This window comes from Saccopteryx leptura, chromosome 8, assembly GCF_036850995.1.
Source record: "Saccopteryx leptura isolate mSacLep1 chromosome 8, mSacLep1_pri_phased_curated, whole genome shotgun sequence".
NCBI lineage: Eukaryota > Metazoa > Chordata > Mammalia > Chiroptera > Emballonuridae > Saccopteryx > Saccopteryx leptura.
This window is the reverse complement of record NC_089510.1, coordinates 59624367-59633432: the sequence shown is the minus strand read 5'-3', so window position 1 is coordinate 59633432 and position 9066 is coordinate 59624367. Positions and strand designations below refer to the sequence as shown.

Genomic DNA, 9066 nt, shown 5'->3' with positions numbered 1-9066 from the left:
AGGCCTGGAGTCGGCCCTCCCTCGCTCTCTGGGAAGCTCACCTGGCCCTCCAGCAAAGCCGAGGCCTTGGAGTCGGCCCTCCCTCGCTCTCTGGGAAGCTCACCTGGTCCTCCAGCAAAGCCAAGGCCTGGAGTCGGCCCTCCCTCGCTCTCTGGGAAGCTCACCTGGTCCTCCAGCAAAGCCGAGGCCTGGAGTCAGCCCTCCCTCGCTCTCTGGGAAGCTCACCTGGTCCTCCAGCAAAGCCGAGGCCTGGAGTCGGCCCTCCCTCGCTCTCTGGGAAGCTCACCTGGTCCTCCAGCAAAGCCGAGGCCTGGAGTCGGCCCTCCCTCGCTCTCTGGGAAGCTCACCTGGTCCTCCAGCAAAGCCAAGGCCTGGAGTCGGCCCTCCCTCGCTCTCTGGGAAGTTCACCTGGTCCTCCAGCAAAGCCGAGGCCTGGAGTCGGCCCTCCCTCGCTCTCTGGGAAGCTCACCTGGTCCTCCAGCAAAGCCGAGGCCTGGAGTCGGCCCTCCCTCGCTCTCTGGGAAGCTCACCTGGCCCTCCAGCAAAGCCAAGGCCTGGAGTCGGCCCTCCCTCGCTCTCTGGGAAGCTCACCTGGTCCTCCAGCAAAGCCGAGGCCTGGAGTCGGCCCTCCCTCGCTCTCTGGGAAGCTCACCTGGTCCTCCAGCAAAGCCGAGGCCTGGAGTCGGCCCTCCCTCGCTCTCTGGGAAGCTCACCTGGTCCTCCAGCAAAGCCGAGGCCTGGGGAGGCACAGAGGGGAGATTAGCGGTCTGAGACAGTTACATTATAGTGTTGCTCAGGTCACCCTTTGTTTCGTAACCAAAGATCCCACTTTATTCCCAGTGGGCACTTGATGACACCAAAGCTAGGGTGACAGGAACTGGCAGAAAGATCTCAGTGGGTTCGGGACTTTCAGATGAAAATTATATAATGACCCACACCTTTCTGTAACAGATAAACACAGAGTCTAAAAAAGGAAGAAAAACAAGGAGCAACAAATTGTAAAAATGTTGTTGAGAGTCACTGGCAACCTCAAAGGAAAGATTGACGTTCCTTCATCCCAGAAGTATCTGTTTTGCAGCATCTGGCAAAATTCAGGTGCCATGAAAACACTTCAGAGTGACTTTTTAATGCAAATAACAAAGAAAAATGCCCTTTTCTAAAAGTTTCACCCAGTGTAAGACAGATCTTATGCTAAAGCTAATAGGAAAAATCAGAAAATGAAGGTGACAAGGTCCTCTCTTTTGACAAATGCCCAGGGCTAATCTCCTAGAATAGTCACCTCTATAGGAGTCCTGTCACCCTGAGAGTCACAGAAGACTTGAAGCCACTCTTCTAGCTGATGCCGCATTTTTTTTCTTATCTAAGAAAGACTGCTTTGCAAAAAAACGTTTTGAACAAATTATACCATTTGAGAGAAGGTAAGGATAGAACAGAAGCCGTCAAGCTTTAATTTCTTTGCTAATTAATGGTTGATCATCTCTCCTTTTATGATTCCTGACCCCAGAAGGAAAATTTATTAGTACTTTTAGATTTTGCTCAGTCGTGCTAAATGAGGCATGTAATGCACTAATTTAGTGCCTCGTTAGCATAAGCAGGGCCTCCCAGGCCTGCTCCCTTGGTCCCCACAGAAGGCTTTCTCCGGGACTGTGGGGAATTTACCTAGAACAGGCTCAGATTATTCAGGCTCAGGCGCCTGAGAAGCCACAGCCAAGACAGGATGGGGGTACTTCACCCACCCTCAGCCTTCAAATAAGGGATCTGTCTCTCATTTTAAGGAGAGTATTTAAACCCCATTTGTTCTAGTCACTTCACAACAATGTCTCCCTGAAAAAACCAATGTCACAAGAGGAGTCTTTTCACCATCTCTATCCCACCCCTCCAATGAAAAAACAAAATATTACCCCTAGGAGAGGACTCCTGTTTGTTGAGACAAGGGACAGCTGGTGTTTCAGTTGATGACGTTTATAATTAGCACAGGCAGTTAGCCTAGACGCGGCTCTGGTGTAAATGCCAGCTCAGTAAATACCCAGGTTTGCTTGGTATATGTTTAAAACCCCGAGAAGGCTGCTCGGAGTTCACATAATTCAGGGTCTGGGTCATAAGGGAGGCAGGGAAAAGCGGAGAAGCTTGCTGGCAGGGAGCGGGAGCTCTGCCCCACTCAGCTGCTGACTCCCTTGGGGAAACGCGGAAAGGCACTTGCCCTTTTTGGACCTCTGTATTCCCATCTGTTAAATGATGTGTAAATCATCCTGCCTTAAGTTCCTTCCGGTTTTGACATTCCATCATTCAGCAAGTCAGGAATGCCAGAGGCAGGCTGGGTGACTTGGCCGCAGCAAAGGGTTCAATGAAGAAGAGTTTAAAAATATCAGAAATAGAAAGTCCAAATTTTGGAGACCCAGCAATTCTATTTTGAAGAATGTAACCCAAGAAGATCATTAGACAAATATATAAAAATAAGGGTATTTATGGGACCCGAAGGGATTGGTTAAATATAGATATAGTATATCTATATGATGGATGGTCTGAAACCACTACAGGTAATACCACAGAATATTGCAGGCATGGAAGGAGGTTCACAGTAATTTGTTAGGCAGAAATCCAGTGTTTCTAAACAAGAGTTTTCACATGATACTAGTTTTACAAAAATATATCCAGAAATGTATCTAGACAAAGGTCCAGAAAAATTGACACCAAAATGTTTATAGAGAGCCTTGAAGGGTAGGACTCTGAGGCATTTTGGTTTTTTTTTCCTATATTTGCAATATTTACTTACAATGAATAATCATCATTCTTAGAATCAGAAAAAAAAATAAAAATTATTTAAAGGAAATAAAATCTTGGCTCTGAATATGTATATATTTTTTCACATCGCAGTTTTCACACTATCAGTGATCTCAACGGGTCAGGAAACAAGTGATTTATTGACTGAGGTTCTTAAAGAAAATGAACATGATCCAAACTGCTGGATATCTGCATACACATCTCTGGATGACTTCATTTTAAGACTGTTGAGACAAATGTGTCAAGATTTTCAAGTGAAGAACACTTGCTTGCTGTGTGTCTTTGTGATTCTAGAGTATCCATCTTGCAGAGGCCCTCAAGGTGAGCCCTCTCAATATGCAGATGACAGGACAGGAACCGGATTCAAGTCTGAGAGCTGGTTACATCAAAGCCAGGACTAGAACCCGTCTTCTGTCTCTGGTCTCCAGACCAGTGCTATAAGGATACCTCCCCTTCTCCAGGCCCTACGGAGGATGCAGCAGGTTGAGATGTCCTTGCTGAGCTCTCCAGGTAAGAATTCTGAGGGCTTGTGTTACTTTCTTCTCCATGGAGGTCGCGGGCCTAGAATGAGGCCTCCCTCTGATCCGGAGTCGGAGTGGGCATGTCAGGAGGTGGGGCATCCACAACGTAACCTGCGCACCAGGCTTCAAACCCTGCTCTCTTCTAAGAGTTTATTTTCTCTGAAGTACGTTTCTCTTTCTGGGTTAATTTGTCCTAAAGAAGGGTAACAGAGATTGGAAAAGTCAAAATAGTGAATTATCTAAAGACCACTTCCTGGGAACATCCTCACAGCTAGGAACAGTTGTTGGGGGGAGGGGATTGCAGAAGGGGGCGGAGGAGACAAACAAGACGCTGCTCCTCTCCTCAAGGTGCTCAGAATCTCCGGGGGAAAGAATCACCATGGACAAGGTGCTGTAAAATATGACAGCCTACAGGGACCCGAAGAGGTGCCGACCAAATACATACTGGGAGATTCAAAAAAGCTTCTGTTTAGTTTAAGGGGAGGAGATTTCTGAAGGCTTCCAGCAGAAGATGACCTTTGAAATAGGCTTTTGGAAAACAGGAAAAATGTCAATATTTAGAGGTAGAAGAAAGGGCACCTCTGGTTGAAGAGTGCAGGGGTGATGGTAGGGGTTGATGTAGATGTAGAACAGCATGGGGACAGGGGTGGGAGAGGGAACCAGAAACAGGAAAGGAGCTGTGTGGCTGGAGCTCATCACAGGTTTCAAAACACAGCAGGAGGCCCTGGCTGGTTGGCTCAGTGGTCGAGTGTCAGCCTGGCATTGGAAGTCCTGGGTTCAATTATGAATCAGGGCACACAGGAGAAGCCATCATCTGCTTCTCCACCCCTCCTCTTCCCTCCCTCTCCAGCAGCCATGGTTCGAATGGTTCGAGCGAGTTGGCCCCACGCACTAAGGATGGCTCCATAGTCTTGCCTCAGGTGCTAAAATAGCTCAGTTGCCAAGCAACAGAGCAGCAGCTCCAGATATGCAGAACATCAGCCCCAGGTGGGGGTTGCTGGGTAGATCTTGGTCAGGGGGCATGTGAGAGCCTGTCTGTCTGCCTCCCTGCCTCTCACTTAATAATAAAAACAAACAAACAAAAACAAGAGAGACACATGCTGAAAAGAGGTGGGGGTCATGTCTTGAGGTGCTTGAAGACCCTGTAAAGGTGGTTTGGGCTTATCATACAGACAAAAGGAGTCATTGCCTACAAGATTTTGAGTTGAGTTGTGTTTTAGGAAGATTTTTCTCACAGTGGAGGGAAAGACACAGGAGTCAGAAACAGTGGCTTTAGAGGAAAAAACAGGAAGACCCAGCCCACTCCTTCCAGGTGGTGTGAGGAGAAGAAGCACTCGCTTTCATTCTCCTGAGACTTCTGCCAGTTCCTGCAACCTGTAGAGAGAAGATTGGGGTCTGTTTGTTTGGGAAGCATTCCTTGGAGCCAAGAAAACTAGATAGTGTCCTTGGTAGCTCCTCAGAGGGTGTTGGAAAGCTGGTGTCTGTCCCCTCCACACCATCCAGGAGAGATTTCCCACCGAGAGCCATGAGCCCTGCGTGGTTCTGAGTCTGGAACTGGAAAGGCACATTTTCCAGTGAAGGGATGCCTCAGGAAACAATAAATCTCTCAAGATTTATGGGTCAGGAAGTTCCTTCTGGAGAGTAAACAGAAGAGGTGAGGCTCAAGTGGGGCAGGGCAGGGGAGCGGCTGCCGAGGGTCCTCCTGGCACAGATACTGGCCTTGATGGGCGTGGGGTTTGGCCGTCAGAACTCATGGTGGAGAAGGACTTTAAAGATAATCTAGAATCTTTTTTTTGCTCTTCTCTCACTGAATTCATGGTTCCTTCGCTGAAAAATAATAAGTATGAGCTAAATGATCTCTCAGGACTTTATCTCTGGGTCATTTGATGCTTGTAGGCAGACCAGTGTTCTCACGCTGGGCCCTGATCACACTGTGGGGCTCACTCTTCCCCAACTGAAACGCAATCAACTGAGTCTCACACATCACCCATGTTGGGGCTGAGGGTTAATGAGAGGACATCTGGAAACTTCCCTTGGAGGGATACATCTGGGCCTGATTACCTTCTTATTTATTGTCTTTTTACTCTGGAGACAGTCCCATATACTCACTCTAAGGAACAAGAACAAAAGCATGAACACCCTCCCAACACCCTGCAGACTACCCACAGCCAGCACGCAGTCAGCCGCCATGTTTAAACGCTCCACCCACACACACACTCGGGTGTGCACACATCCGCAAGCACGCACTCCTCTCCCCCTTTTCTGCCTGGTGTCAACTGAAACGTGAATTCTTTTCACTGTCGGGGATTCCAGACCAGGCTCGTTCCTATCACTGGTAGAGATCTTGCACTCCTTCCACCTCCCACGCCAAGCCGGCTATTAGTTCCGCCAGCAGATGGCGACCAGAGCTCTTGGATGACCAGGCCAAAGCCTCACGCCTGAACTCCTGGCCTCCCCCCCCCCCCTTTGGAATGGGATAATTTGGGAGTCATCTGTGGGAGGGCTGCCAAAAGCTTAAATTTACTACTTGGAACTTGGATAAGTTTCCCCAGACGTGGCACTGGAGGGGAGAGAGGCAGAGGGAAGGGGAGCAGCCCCTCCTGGGTGGGGCCAGGCCAGCTCCAGCTGTGGCGGCCAGAAAAGACCTTCCTGCAAGGCCCCACCTAAAAAGGTGTCTGAAGCAAGCGCTGGTCACACCCTACAAGTTGAAATGCTTTCACTGATGTGAAAACCCAGGAGAACAAAAGAACTCACAGATGAAAAAATGAAGCCAACATGTGCTTCGAAATCATGTCCATCCCTCCCACTCCCAATCCCTGACTCATCTCTGAACCCTGGTTTCAACCTCACCTACTCTGTGAAGCTGTCGTTGACCTTCGTGCCTCATGTCAGCATGAATCACAGCTGCCTCCTTGGGCCTCGGTGGCACTGAGCTCCCTGTGGCGTCTATCACGGTCCCGTGCTGCAGTGACTGGCAGAAGTGTGTCAGCCCCATTTGACTGGTTGCCCCAGGGCAAGGCCAGACCCCATTTGTTCCACAATCACCAGGGGCCCAGAACAGCGCCTGCTCAGAAGTCCTGAAGAGTCCGGATGATTAAGGTCACTCTCTCTAGGAAGACCTGTGCTTGTCTGGTGGGAAAAGGTCCTGCAACTGGAATTGTGAAGCCAAAAGGGAAAATCTCTGGTAGGCTGGGTCACAGAACTCATGTCCTTTTTTCCTGAGGTAAGTAAGACACACACACCACACACACACACACACACACACACACACACACACACACACACACACACACTTCACAGCTCCAAGAGCAGTGGAGTCAGGGAATGCAAAAAATGTGGTGGTGCCAGCCGCAGAGAGGTCTGGAAATGCCTTCTTAATTGGACCTTTCTGGGAGCAGGCTGTCTGGAGAAGGGATGGGAACAGCGGGAGCGTGGGGCTGACGGGCCCAGGACGCTCCGAACTCTCTCCTTAGTGGTCGACTTAGAGACAGCGAAAGCCGAACTTTCAGTTTCTCCCCCAAAAAGATCATTTATCTCAGCGATGCCCACTGAGAGACTTGCTCTCTTCTGGGAGAGTTCTGTCTTTAGGGAAGTCTTCCCTCGTCCTGTTTCACGTCCATCTTCCTGCAGCTCTCTCTCACCAGCTGGGTTTACCGGGTCAAAGTCATTTGCATGAAAGGAAATCCATGTTGGAGAGATGGACTCAGAGGCCTGTGCACAGTGCCCACTAGATGTTCAACAGCTTCCATTCAGTAAGTGGAAACAAGAAAACCGTGGGCTATTTTTGTTATGGTGTTATTGTCCCCTGCTGTAGATGAGGAAAAGTGGGGAGAGGTCCGTAGCTTGCCCCACGCGCTCATCTCGCCTGTCTTTGAACAGCTGCCCTGCAAACAGCAGCTGGAGACATGCTGAGGCCTGCGGCTCTCCTCCCAGCTCATCGTGGCCAGCGTGCGGGATTCCCTCTGGCTGGTCTGCTTTTCCCCACAGTGAGGCTCCAGACGGGGACATGGGAGCGCTTGCTGCTTTTCCTTGTAAAGCATCACATGGAAGCTTGCATCCAATGTACTTCCTCTTTTGCTTAAAGAAATCACATGAGCCTTGAGCCCCGGACACACACTGGCCCTGGTATGCTGGGAGGGGCACTACCTCTGGGTAGCAAGAGGAGCCCAGTCTGAGGTCAGCAGACCCCATGCCCATCAGCTGGGCTGGCTGAGACAGTGCCCTTTTCTCCTGCTCCCCCACTCCCTGGCCTCTGGACCCGGAAACTTGGGATAGGTTACATTATGTTTGTAAATTTTATTTGTTCTTTTGTAAATAGGTGAGAATAAGCCATGATTTTCAAAGTTTAAATTTCAAAAGGAACAAAAGATATAATGTGAAAATTCTCTGTCCTACTCCTTACTCGTCACTCCCACCACCCATGACCCCTCTGCTAGTAACCAGTGTTACCAGATATGCTTATTATGCATATAAGATAAACATACATTTTCTAGACCCTTTTTAAATACAAATATCAGCATACAATATCCACTGCTTCCTTTTTTTTTCTTTACTGAACGTACATATGTTCAAGTTTATGGTCCGTGGTTTAAATTCACCCCCTTCTCCCTCATAACACCAGTGGTCCAAACATGAACCTTACCCTGTGCACCCGAAACACAATGCAGATAAAACTGTTAGTCAACACTTATTAAACAACAAACGCACACAGATATAAAGAGATCATTGTAGATACTTTCTTATTTATATTTTTCCAGGAAATCAAGAAACTTTGCACCTGTCTTTGGGAGATGCGATTCCCACTTTATAAGAAAAATAATCATCCAGGGATTGAAGTGATTTATTCAAATGAAGTTACTGTTCTAACTCCAGCTGCTCTGACTTTGTTCTTTGGAGGCATCGAGTTGAGCTTCTGAGGAAGGAGAGACTTGACTGAGCTTTCTTGATGTAATTTCAATACACACAGACCGCTACGGTGGAATCCCGCTGACCATATCACGCAGTTGTGGGACTCAACTTCCTGCTTCCACTGTGAACTGAAGAAAGAGCATGCACCTCACCATTTTGTTTGTTTGTTTGTTTGTTTGTATTTTTCCGAAGTTAGAAGCAGGGAGGCAGAGAGACAGACTCCCGCATGCGCCCGACGGGGATCCACGCAGCATGCTCACCAGGGGGGCAATGCTCTGCCCATCTAGGCCATTGCTCCATTGTGGCCCGAGCCATTCTAGCACCTGGGGTGGAGGCATGGAGCCATCCTCAGCACCCAGTCCTAGGCCAACTTTGCTCCAATGGATCTTTGGCTGCAAAAGGGGAAAAGAGAGAGATAGAGAGGAAGGAGAGGGGGGAGGGGTGGAGAAATAGATGGGTGCTTCTTCTGTGTGCTCTGACTGGGAATCAAACCCGGGACTTCCACACACCTGGCTGACACTCTACCTCTTAGCCAACCGGCCAGGGCCTGCACCTCACCATTTTTTTTAAAACCTTTCTTTTAGCTTCCCTGTTTGCAAAACAGTGATAATTCAACCTTCTATTAGGATTTTAAGTGCTCCAAAGTATTAAGTACCTAGCATTAAACATACACACACACACACACACACACACACCAACTAGCAAAGTGCTGAGAATGCCACTCTGTCTTTGCCTAGGTATATTATAAGAAATGGACATCTGGCCTCAGGGGGGCTGTCTGCGGAGCTCAGGAGTCCAGGAACCTTCCATGATATATGGGCAATAACTTAGTTATACTGGAGAGATCTAAAACAGA

General features: G+C 48.7%; 1 long non-coding RNA gene across 1 annotated transcript; it reads left to right on the top strand.

Moving 5' to 3' along the window:
- Positions 1–6237: 6237 nt before the first annotated feature.
- On the top strand, positions 6238–8562 carry LOC136379973 (uncharacterized). The gene is made up of 3 exons (XR_010746832.1): positions 6238–6525; positions 6933–7054; positions 8060–8562. It is a non-coding gene; the product is annotated as an uncharacterized lncRNA (long non-coding RNA).
- Positions 8563–9066: the final 504 nt, after the last annotated feature.